At 46.3% G+C, this 12,029-nt stretch overlaps 1 protein-coding gene across 2 annotated transcripts in view; it reads left to right on the top strand.

The window, feature by feature from the left end:
- The first annotated feature begins 5,216 nt into the window (after positions 1–5,216).
- MTM1 (myotubularin 1) overlaps positions 5,217–12,029 on the top strand; it is a 98,090-nt gene continuing 91,277 nt past the window's right edge. For both annotated transcript variants that reach the window (XM_045473047.1, XM_045473049.1), the window contains exon 1: positions 5,217–5,293. The gene's annotated coding sequence lies outside the window, so the exon portion shown is untranslated. The remainder of the gene's footprint in view (positions 5,294–12,029) is intronic.

The raw sequence follows: 12,029 nt of genomic DNA on the forward strand, positions 1-12,029 counted from the left end.
GATTGTATTAAATATTTAGATCCCTTTTGGGTGGTATTGATGTGTTAACAATATTAAATCTTTGAATCAATGAACATGGATGTCTTTCAATTTATTTGTGTCTTTGTTTTCAGCAACGTTTTGTAGTTTTCAGTGTACAAATCTTTCACCTCCTTGGTTAAGTTTATTCCTAAGTATTTTATTCTTTTTGATTGATTAATCTGAATAACAAAATGTTCATGCTCAGCAAATGTTTGCTGACATTCAGGTCTTTTTCTCTTTCATTTCTTGTTTTCTCATATATTCTCTTCTAGGTTTAATGTTGGGTCTCCGAATATTTCAGTGTTTGAGAAGTAGCATACTATTCACCTCAGCATGAATCAGACAGCCCCCTCAAAGACAAAGATAAAGTTCTTTTTAAACATCTATTTTGAGTAAAACACACTTGAATGTATCATGAAACAGTTCCTCATAGGACTTCCTTCCTCAAAAAAATTTCTTAGTGTAAGAAATAGAGATTTTAAAAACCCTCATTATTAGGGGCAAAGGGTGGGCATCTTGTGAGCTGATCTTTCTTTTGTGTGGCTTTGGTTTGATTTGTGATATGACTGGGGTCTGGAGCAATTTTCTCACCATGCTGCTTGTAGACTAGACCTCAAAGCCATCCCCAAACACCCTACATTTGTGTAGTGATGAGGGAGACAAACAAAACTGGCCCTTGGAAACATTGTAATGTCATAACAATAATCTCTGCATGTCTGGCCCCTATGTCCAAGAGGCCTTGAGACCAAAAAAAAAAATTGTGTTTCTCTTTGTGTGTGAGTGTTTTCATGTCCCATTACTTGGCTCAAACTTCCACCCAGCACCTGGGAAAATAGACTCTGCTGACCAGCGGGGCCTCTCCAAGGAGGCCCCAAACTCAACACTGAGTTCTATGAGAAAGTAGAAGGGAAAGACCAGCAAGAAGCAACAGAGCTCTCATCTGCACGTGAACAGAGTCCAGCTTGACCCCTTGGCGTTCTGGAGCCCCTCTGTGTGTGTGCTTATAGGTCATTGGAAGTTGCCAGAGAGAAGATGGGGGGAAAACTTCTGGTTTCTAGAGTCTACGGATGTCAGGTTCCCTCTGTCCAGACTCAGCTCCCAGGTAAGCACTCCCTGTCCTGCCCCCATGGGGCTTGGCCACCATCTTCTCCTGGTGGGGCTTTTTCCTAGCCTGAGCCAATCTCTTGCCTTGTAGCACACCCTTGGTGTGTGGAGGGCAAGCTGCACCACCCTCTCCCATTCAAAACCCTGGGGCTCTTGAAAACAACCAACCAGCCAAACAAAAACAGACAATTGTGGGCAGTCTCAGGAAACTTAACTGAGGCTACTCACCCTCCTGCCCCTGCCCCTCTAAACCCCAGCATTACGGAAGTATAACTTTTCCACAGTGAAATTCATTCATTTCAAGTTTAGAGTCTAATGAGTTTGGGCAATTGTATACAGTCACGTGATCACCATCACAAAGTATAGAACATTCTCATCACCCCCAGAACTTCCCTCTTGCCTCTTTGCAGTCAGCCCCCTTCCCACACCTCTGGTTCCAGTCAACCACAAACCTGCTCTCTATCACTATAGTTTTGCCTTTTCCTAATGTAGTGTAAATATAGTGTATTGTGTATTGTTTATTTCACTCAACATAATATTTTTGAGATTCATTCAAGTTGTAGCATGTATCAATGGTTCTTCCTTTTAATTGTTGAGTAGTATTCCATTGTATGCACACATCACTGTTTAGCCATTCATCAGTTGATGGAAATTTGAGTTGTTTACCTTTTTGACTATTATTGTGAAAGGCTGCTATGAAGATTTGAATACAGGTTTTTTTGTGAACATAAGTTGCCATATCTCTTGAATAAATAGCTAGGAATGGTATTGCTGGGTCTTGTGTACATTTACCTTTATAAATCACTGCCAAACTGTTTTCCAAAGTGGCTCAGGTTACTTTTTTAATAATAGCTTTTTTTTTTTTTTCAGAGAGAAAGCCTGAGCTGGGGAAGGGCAGAGGGAGAGGGAGAGAGAATCTTAAGCAGGTTCCATGTCCAGTGCGGAGCCTGACTCAGGGCTTGATCTCACAACCTTGAGATCATGACCTGAGCTGAAATCAAGAGTTGGACACTCAACCGCCTGAGCCACACAGGTGCCCTTGCTCAGGCTACTTTTTTTTTAAGTTTATTCATTTTTGAAAGAGAGAGAGAGAGAGAAACATGAGTCGGGGAGAGGCAGAGGGAGAGGAGACAGAATCCCAAGCAGGCTCCATACTGTCAGCGCAGAGCCTGATGTGGGGCTGGAACTCAGAAACTGTGAGATCATGATCTGAGCTGAAGTCAAGAGTCAGACACTTAACCGACTCAGCCACCCAGGCGCCCCATGGCTACTTTTTAAATAAAGAGCAGAGGTGAGGGGGCCGTGGGTAGAATCACTTACAATAAGCTTATAATGTAGATACTAATGTCCCCATGTCCCAGATGAGGAAATTGAGGTTGAAAGACATGTACTGCCCCAAAGTCACACACCTAACAAACAGAGGAAGGAGCTGGAATGCCCAGGGGCTTGCTCCTGCCTTCTCCCACCTCCCTTCCTATCAGCCACAACCCGGCAGCTTAGGGACACTGCTGCCTTGACATTCTAGACAGCACATTCTCCTCTGTTCTTACTGTGCTAGGACACAGTAACTGTGAGAATTGGCATTTGATTCCTTTTTTCAGAGGAAGCCGCCAATGATCAGAAGTAACTTTCCCAAGGCCAACAGCCTTCTCCTTCTATAAGAATGCCCCTTCCCTTCCTCCACCCTCCTCCACCCTGGGCTTGAACCTGGTAGAACCAGGTGGTTGCAGTTCCCAGCCTACAGCAGGGGTGGGGACTGGGAGGTCAGAGCACCAGCACTGGGCCCGTGTGTGAGGACACTAAGGGAACAGGAATTTTCCCTTCTCAGACCTGCTTCCCACTGAGGACTGTAGAAGTGGGATCAACATAGACCCATCCTGGGGCCTGCATGCTCCATTTGCCCTAACTTCAGAGAACAGGATAAAGCCCCAGAGGACAGGAGGCACCTCCAGCCTGTGCCCTAGCCAACACCGGAGGGCCTAGGTGGGGAGATGGGTGCACCGTGTACTACCCAGGAAGGTTATCAGCCTTAATGTCACATGCATTGCTGCTCCCTCCCTAGTGTCTCAGAGCCAGCTGTCTACTGACAGGCTCCTCTGCATTTGGTGTGTGTATGTGTGTGTGTGTGTGTGTGTAAAATGCAGGGAAGCCTGAAGAACCCCCAACACACACACAGATACACACATACTTTGAACTACAAGATGCAGCTCCAGCCTGAGAGACAGCAGGACTGGGTCAAGAATACAGTGACCTCACCCAAGACGAGGTGGTTGCTCCCCAGTAGTGCTCCATGTTTACAGTTTTCCAAGTGCCCTCCCCCCTTCACTTGATCCTCACACCTACACTGTGAGGCAAGGGTCACTGTCTACATCCCACAGGCCTGAGACTGATCTTTACTGGCCCTTTCTGCCTGGGCTGTATCCTTCAGAGCTGGAGCTGGGTTAACCTCTTTAGGAGGAGGAGTGTTCTTGCTCTGTAACCCCCATCCCCTGGTTGAACAAAGGGTTTCAGCCAACTGTATGCAAGGTCTTGCACCGAGCTGCTGCCCTCTCTCCATGGCGTTTTCCCCGATCCCTCTGCTTCAAGACTCAGATTATTCAGTAACCCACCAGGCAGCCTCTCTGGCGTGCAATGCATGCAATCAAGAAGCATTTACTGAGCACTTTTTGAAACCCAGTACAAAAGTGAATGTGATTCAAAGAAGTTCACAGTCTGGGGAGGGGAGTTGGCAGGCTGACATGTAAGCAAATGATGACATCAGCGTGATGAAAAGGACGCTGGGAGAGCTAATTCTTCCTGGCCCGGGAACAAGTGCTATTCTGCTGCCCTTCCAAGAGTTTGGCCAATGTAGGAGAAAGAAACAGCAAGTGTAAAGGGCTGGAAGGAGGAAAGAACATGGTGCATCCAGAGAATAGAAAGAAGTTCTCTGTGACTAGACCAGAATTTGGGGCGAGGAGAGAGAAGAGGCACATTGGGAGAGTAGGTGGGTTGAGTCTGAAGGGACTTGTTACTCATGTAAGAAGTCTGGACTCTTCAGTAGGGTTAATGTGTGTGTGTGTGTGTGTGTGTGTGTGTGTGTGTGTGTATGTGTGTGTGTGTGTGTGTGTGTGTGTAGTGCGTTTAATGTACATAGTGACTTATGACTGTATATAGATACATATGAAAATACACACACTAGTATCAGGTAAAACAGTTGTGTTTAGATGCTGGAGTACTAACAAATATAAGAGGAAAAAGATGTTGAAGGGATCCTGTTTACCATCATTTACATGAAGTGTTGATGTATATATATTATATATTAGTAATTATTACGTAGCATGAGGAATTTTACTCCTGTTCTTCAATGTGTCCTATTAAGTTTGGTTTATTTGATGACACACGGAATTCTTTTCCTGAAGTTGTCTTGCTTCTGTTTTTTTTTTCTTTTCCTTTCTTTTTACTGTGTTAATGGTCGCCTGTCCCTAACCTTAAAAAAGCAGAAGGAACTTTGTCCTTAAATGTTTCCTTTCACTAAGTCTCAAGAGAGTTCTTGGAAAGATACTGGCACGGCATGAAGTACACACCTCAGCTGTTCATTTGGTTTGTGAATTGCAGATTCTGGGCCAGAGTCAGTGAAATTTCTTTTTTTTTTTTTTTCCCTTGTAGTATCTCAACTTCATGCAGCCAACTCTATGTACCCAATATCAGTTCAATTTAGTGACATCCGCTAAAGTTTTATCTAGAGTTTTCCCTCTGGATTTCCCCTTTATTGGAGAAAAACAATGGGACTCAGAGGAGTCCTGGGACTACGCTTCCCAGCGGCCTCCGCCGGGCTGCTACTCCAACTTCCCTTGCTGGGGCGGCCCCTAGCATCTGGGCCTTGCCCACTGGCATCGTATTTAGAACTACAACTCCCAGATGCCTCCAAGCGCCGGACCTTTCAAAGAGGGCTTCCCAGCAGCCTCCCGGGTGAAGAGCCCCGCCTCTCAGGGTGGCTCCCAAGGCTCTACAGGCGCCTTCCACCCGCCTCAGCCATGTCACGTGACGCACACCCGCCAACCGACGCACGGAGGAGGGCGGCGGGCGGTGGCCAGGGGCGGAGAGGCCGCAGGGGGCGGGCCCTGGAGGGGGCGGAGCGGGGCCCGGGAGCGAAGCAGCCTGGCAACGGCGGTGGCGCCCGGAGCCCGAGGTGGGTGAGCGCTCGCTTCTGGCCTGGCTCCGAGCCGGGTGCTGCGGGACCTAGGGGGGAGGGGGGCGGGAGGAGGAAGTTGGGACTCCCCGGGCCGACGGGTCCCGCGTATCCTCGCAGCACCCGCGGGCGTAGGTGGCGGGGGGGGAGGGGGTGTCGCCCGAGCGCCTCGCTGTCCCCGCCAGCCAGGGCTGAGTGAGGCCGGTGAGCCGCAGGCAGGTGCCTCCGGCTTCCTCGCGTTCTCCCCGCCCAAGGTCCTGGGCTGGCGACGGGCGAAGGTCGGGACGGGAATCGGGGCCGAGGGGAAACCCTGGGGGCGTCGCGGCCGCTCCCCGGACTTTGCTTCCCCGTCCTGTGGCGGCGAGCGCGCTGGGCGGCCGTTCTGACTCCCCGGCGACGCGCCTGGGCTGGTCCTCGCCTTGGCCGTCCGCCTCGGGTGAGTGCCCGCCGCATCCCCCGCGGGTCCTGCGGAGCGGCCGCAGCCCGGTGCTGTCCGGGAAGCCTCGGTGGGCGCTCTCGAACAGAGTTTCTGTGTCACGCACGGGAGGTTTATTTGCTTTTGCAACAGTTGAGAGAAGATCTGAGAAGGAACGGTTAGTTCCCTGATACGCAGTCGGAAGTATGCACAGGCACGAGCAAGCGCCCTTTGCCGGGTTGCCTCCCTTAACTGTCTTTTGCTGCGCTCAGGAAGTGAAAACTAATTTTAGTCTTTGCCTAGGCAAATATGAAATGAATCTGCTGCAAAGATTATATTATGGGCTTTATAGACACATACGAAGTATGGGGCGGAGTGAATTGTGACTAGCTTTTAAATAGACATACTAGACCTTCACAAGAATGGAACCATGGAATGTTAGAATTGACTGGGACCTTGAAGTTCATAGTAGTTAGTTTCTAGGATGGGGAAACTGAGGCCCAGAGAGGGTAACGCTGTTTAATGTGACCCAGGATTTGGGGCAACCTAACGGCAAAGCTAATATCACAAGTCAGGTCTCTAGGGAGTATCTTGGTGTCTAACTCGGGTACTTTTTATCACAGCTTAGTTTTGTTTTTTGTAGAGTGTCCACCTTAGAATCTTGAGACTGAGCCAGTGATTTTGCTATAGTTCAAACCATTTTGAATTCCCTTCAAAACGAGTTTACCAGCCAAATAAGACAATCAGGCTTGTTACTTTATAGACACACTTTGCTTTCATCCAACATATGTTTTGGGCATGATCTCTTATTACCAGATTTGATCCAGTGACTTTTGGCTGTTTCACTAAACCAGATCTACCCTTGAGAGATTCCACTCCATGGAGTAGATTCCAACCAGTGGTGCTGCCAGTGCATAGCAGCCTCCCCAGGTGCTTGAGAGTACAGAACATTCATTGGGGCTTTTAGATTCTAGCTATTAAATGATTGGTCTCCTTACCTTAAAGTTATAACATATAGTTATCAAGTTCTCAGTGGCTTCATTTACCCATCAAACCCAGAAAGCCCATAGTGTGCCTGCAGTGTCCCAAGCACTGAGAAGACAGCAGACAGTACTACTGATGAAGCTTTACAGAGCTTATGTGTGGGGAAGAGGACAATAAAAAAAAAAAGTAAACGATATATTTTCTAGTGGAGATGAACACTATGCAGAAAAATAGAACTCCCAAACTCTATGTCAATAAAACAGGCTGGCATGTTTGAGAGTGACTTGGGAATTACATTGAATTGTTAGTTTTTGAGTGTCAGCTGCTGCTTCATTAAAGTAGATAATCAAATCCAAAAGTAAATCTGTCTAAAAGAGATTCCGTGGAGTCATCATTTTTCTAGCGATTGCCTCTTGGATCCTAAATTCATCACGGCATCATTTTTACTTGCATTTTTTCTCTTACATGCAAACCGTGCTTTCAAACACCTAGCGGGGTGGTCTTCGAATCCCTTGCTATCTCAGTAGTTACCTTACTCTAGCTACAGAAGGCTCTGCTGAGGTCAGTATTCCTTGTTGATTTCATGCCAGCGTCAGCCTGCCTCAGGCTACCTTACACAAGAATTTCTCTTCTTGCACTTTGGTTTGTACAGAGAACCTACTATCTGAAATGATCCGCAGTCTTTGGGTTGTATGGTTTTTAAAGAGTTCATTTTGATGTTAGCTCTAGAGTAAAGAAGCATTCAACGTCTTAAAAACTAAAGTGCTAGTGGGGTGCCTGGGTGGCTGAGTCAATTAATCATCCGACTTCAGCTCAGGTCATGATCTCATGGTTTGTGAGTTTGAGCCCCACATTGGGCTCTGTGTGGGCAGCTCAGAGCCTGGAGCCTGCTTCAAATTCTGTGTCTCCCTCTGTCTCTGCCCTTCCCGTAGTCACATTCTGTCTCTCTCTCAAAAGTAAATAAACATTAAAAAAAATTAAAAAAAAAACCCTAAAGTGCTAGTAAAATGGCATTCGTGATAGCTTACTCTACAAGTTCATCTGTTTCTACCTTTTCAGTTCTCTCCTATTCTGTATGTTCAATGGCTTGAAAGCAAGTGTTTTCATTCTTACAGGTTCTGAAAAATGGCTGAAGTTACAAAAAAATACTCAAATATTCTTTGTTCCAAAATGAAAGGAGAATTAACAAAATGTAGTTACTTTAAAAACCACTGAAGGAACATGTGGTTCTTGCTCTTATTGAGGGCTCCAAAATAAGGAGAAAAGCAGAGCCTCTTGAAGGCTTAGTAGGCGACATTTTGAACTGGTGGCCAAAGGATTTCAAAGGCCAGAGTTTCTTGTTATTTCTAAAGTTTTTTCAGTTTTATAGAAGAATAAGAGTTTGTTTTCATTATTCTTTAGTAATTTCCTTTCCCTGCTTCTGACCTCTTTGAAGTTCTGCTTTCTTTATTTTCTAGTTTCTCAGTTCATTATTCTTTTTTGGCAGATGGGGGAGGGGCAGGGGCTGTCATTTGCCTACGAGGTATTGACTCTGGATTTGAATCCTGGCTCTAATATTACCTGTGTGATTTTGGGTGAGTTACTTATGCCTGTGCCTTAGTGTCCTTATCTGTAAAATGAAAATAATACTGATAGCACCTTCCTCAAAGGGTTGTTGTCTAGACTGAGTGATAATCTATGTTAAGTGCTTAGAATAGTGTCTTATTTTCTTTGAAAGATAAAGAATTGATTCTAGATATGTCCTAATAAACTTTTGGACATCAAATAAGTGTGATTTTATTTTTCTAGACATTTCTTAGCATTTTGTGGGTGACTCGAGCTTTTAGTTTCAGGTGACATTGGCAGTGGTGTCCACACTTCTTGCAGTGTGAAGTTCCCGTCAGTGTTTGGACTCAGAAATTACTCGAGGCCACATTTTGTCTGTTTCTACAAACATGATTAGAACGAGTGGCCTTCTTCCATTTGCTCTGCTTGGAAAGCAAGAGGGTACCAGGAGACCCAGTTGGAGTTAGTCGGGTGAGATCCAGTTGCCATCCTGTAGTTGGAGGATGGTTTTTCATGTTAAATGTTTACGACGTATTTTTTCCACCTGAGCACCTGGACAGTCTCATCCTTTTCCTTTTAAGGAAAGGAACCTTAAAAGGTTCCTTTAGAACACCTCTTTAGCAGGCACCTCTTTAGAACATTGGCATCACGCGCTAGCACTTTCTGTTTCTACCTGAGGAGTGAGGGGTGATAAAGGAACCCTTTGTGTGAGGTGGCCGAAAGCTTCCTGAGTCTGGATTCCAGAAGCTGGGTTCAAGTCCCGTTTCTGCCACGTCTTAACTCTGTGACACCAGATACGTCATTTTACCTCACCGCTGCTGCCTCTTCCATTCGTATGATAGAGCTGTGAGCCCTACCAAGCTTCCAGAACTTTGCAGAGAATCACATGTACAACAGTACCCTTCATAGGCTGTGCAGCATTATTATTACTGCTTTCATGTGTTATATAAGCTGTCACTGTTTGGAGAACTGGTGTAAGAGAGCAGCGTCCCTCCTGTTGTTGGCCCACCTGCCCCATGGCTGTATGTGTGGCCTCTGCCTTGCTATCCGTCTTCTGTCAGCATTGAAAAATGTGGGTGTTTCATTGCCTCTCTCAAATGGACCTGAAGCCGTTGGCACACCTTGCGAGCTTCCATTTTATTTATTCCCAAGACGGTAGTACTGTATAGCCAACAATCACAGGGCAACAGCAAGCGATCTCTGCATCAGGGAATATTGCCTGCCTTTTTCTGAAGTATTTCGGAGTGAAAATCTTTCCTTTTTCAAATCGACACCTTCCATTAGCTCCTCAGTGCAGCTTGAGGCCCTGCGGAGCTCCTCCATCCACAGTAGCCTGGATGCTCTCACTCCAGGGGTTAGGGTGAGAAGACATCCAGGGCATTGATTGTGCTCCGGGTCCCTGCTGCCTTCATGTTCCAACAGAACTGGGGCTTAGTGCTCTGTTCTTGTTATTTGAAGTTGTTTCTCAGGATCCTGGAAGGACTCTATTATAAGTAGCTCTTTGAAATGTCATGTACTTAGGTTCGTCCAGTGTTGCTGAGCTGCAACTCTTTGTTTTGATACGTAGTACCTGAATATTTCAATATCACTTGTTCCATCTTCCAAGCTTGTGCTGAAAGTTGGGGCTGAGGTTGGAGACGTTTTTTTTCCTGGGCAGGTGAAACCTAACATGGCCCTCTACACACAGTAGACATTTAGAAAACACTCTTTGACTTGAACTGGACAAGTGGAGGGGTAGTTCAGAGTTGTTTGGATGTGTTCATTTCAACAAATCGGGTTGTATGTATAGAGACCATATCCATATCTCCCCCCCCCACTGCACGATGGAAGGGAGCTCATGCTGAGCCTTCCCCCCACCCCCACCCCACCATGGTTGATTAGCAAATGAATAAGAAAGTTCTTTGAGTCCAGTGATGGGAGAGGTCTCACACATTACATTCCCAGCCTCTGGATTTTTGGACTACTGTCACGAGCAGTTTGAGTTTAGGTTCATTTTTGCTTTGCTTGTTGGTATATTTTGGGGGGTGGGGAGGGGTATGGGAAGTTGAAGGGTAATAATTAAAAGTAAAAATAAAAGGAATTTGTTTGTAACTCATTCCTTTCTTATTCCCTTGCCTGAAAACCTTGACAACACCGTAATATCCTTTCTTTAGCTTGTGATAATTGTTACATATCTATATCGTGCCCTTGGGCTTTCTGGGAAAAGGAAGCGCTGTTTCCTGGAGCCTCTTGAAATGGAACGCGCTGCTATGTCCCGGCGCCATGTTTTCCTCTTCGTGGGAGCTTTGAGGCACAGGTGGGTCACAGAGGGGATTCATCGCATCAGATGGTGGTGCTTAAATTGCCCTTGGCTGAGCCTTTAGTTTCTTTATGGCCCCGAGATGACTTAGGTGGGGACTTAGAACAAGGGCTGTGCTGTCAGGGTTTGTTCCAGCAGTCCTGGAATTGGCCTGAGCTGTTTTGCTAAAAGAAGAAACGTATCCCACGGCAGTGACCCCCAGCCATGGCTTGTCAGTAGTAGGTGGGTCAAGGTGACAGGGACGAGCCACACCATAGGAGGACAGTGCCATTGACACTAGTCATGTGTCAGGCAGGATATGAGAAACCTCAGTCGAGATTCCATTTTGAGCTTTCTGGTCCTGAAGTGTTCCTTGCAGACACTGATGGTTCCAAATCTGAGAGAGAAAGTGAGTCCCTAGACGGAGGGCAATTGAATTTGGCCCTCACCTCTTTGAAGCTCTTGCCGTGAGGCCTAACAACTGAGTTTTTAAGGTTGAGGCTGAGTGCAACCCTGCCGGCCATTTCCTTTCTTCACCGTTTTCAACTCTGACAGGGCATGATCATTTCTCCAGAGGTTCCCGTCCCTTCTATGCCACAGAACAGTTTTTCCTTGTTGATAAAAAATTGTCCTGATGCTCCTGCTGTTCCTCAGCTCCTAGGAGCCCAAGAGCAATGTAGAATTTCAGTGCCCCCCCCCCCATCTACACCTAGAGTCTGCATTTTGATGACAGCCCTCGGTGATCTGTTTGTAAATTAAAGTTTGAGAAGGCCAGTTTAACTAGTAGCTCACATCCCGGCTTCCCCATGATCCTTTGAGACCTTGTGGTCCATTAGAAAGATAATTTGAGCCACATGTGTAATCCATTTTCCTAGTAGCCGCATTAAAAAAGGAACAGATGAAGTTGATTTTTATAACGTATTTAACCTAGTATATCCAAAATATTATCATTTCCACATGTAATCAGTATAAGTATTAGTGAGATGTTCCCCTCCCCTTTGTTTGTACGAAGGTGTCGAGGCCTGGCACGTATTTATATTTCCGCCACCCCTCCATTTGTACTAGGCACATTTCAAGTGTTCAGGAGCTGCCCGTACTTAGCGGCCCCCGCGTTGGACAGCACAGCTTCGAGAGATACATTTTGGCCTTGATTTGCTGTCGATGCCTGAAGAGCAGTTAGAGCCGTGGTCGCCTCAGTAATAAACTTGCATTCACGATCCGTGTTGTAACCTGTGCCAAGCCCTTTGCCCCTTGTGATTACGTACATCCCGTATGAATCCTCACAACATCCCACAACTTTGTCACAACTTTGTTCAAGACAGTTCTCTTCTCCGTTTCGGCTTGGTAAGTGGTATGAAGAACTCGCCCTTGGTATATGAGTGAAATGCAGGCTTTTTTCTTGAGGGTATCTTCAAAGAACTCATGGATTCCGCCCTTCTTCTCTGGCTCATCCTAAAGGGTGTGGACTCGCTAAATAGAAGTTTCCTTGCCACGCTGGCTGCTCATTAGAATCA

This window comes from Leopardus geoffroyi, chromosome X (genome assembly GCF_018350155.1).
Source record: "Leopardus geoffroyi isolate Oge1 chromosome X, O.geoffroyi_Oge1_pat1.0, whole genome shotgun sequence".
Classification (NCBI taxonomy): Eukaryota; Metazoa; Chordata; class Mammalia; order Carnivora; family Felidae; genus Leopardus; species Leopardus geoffroyi.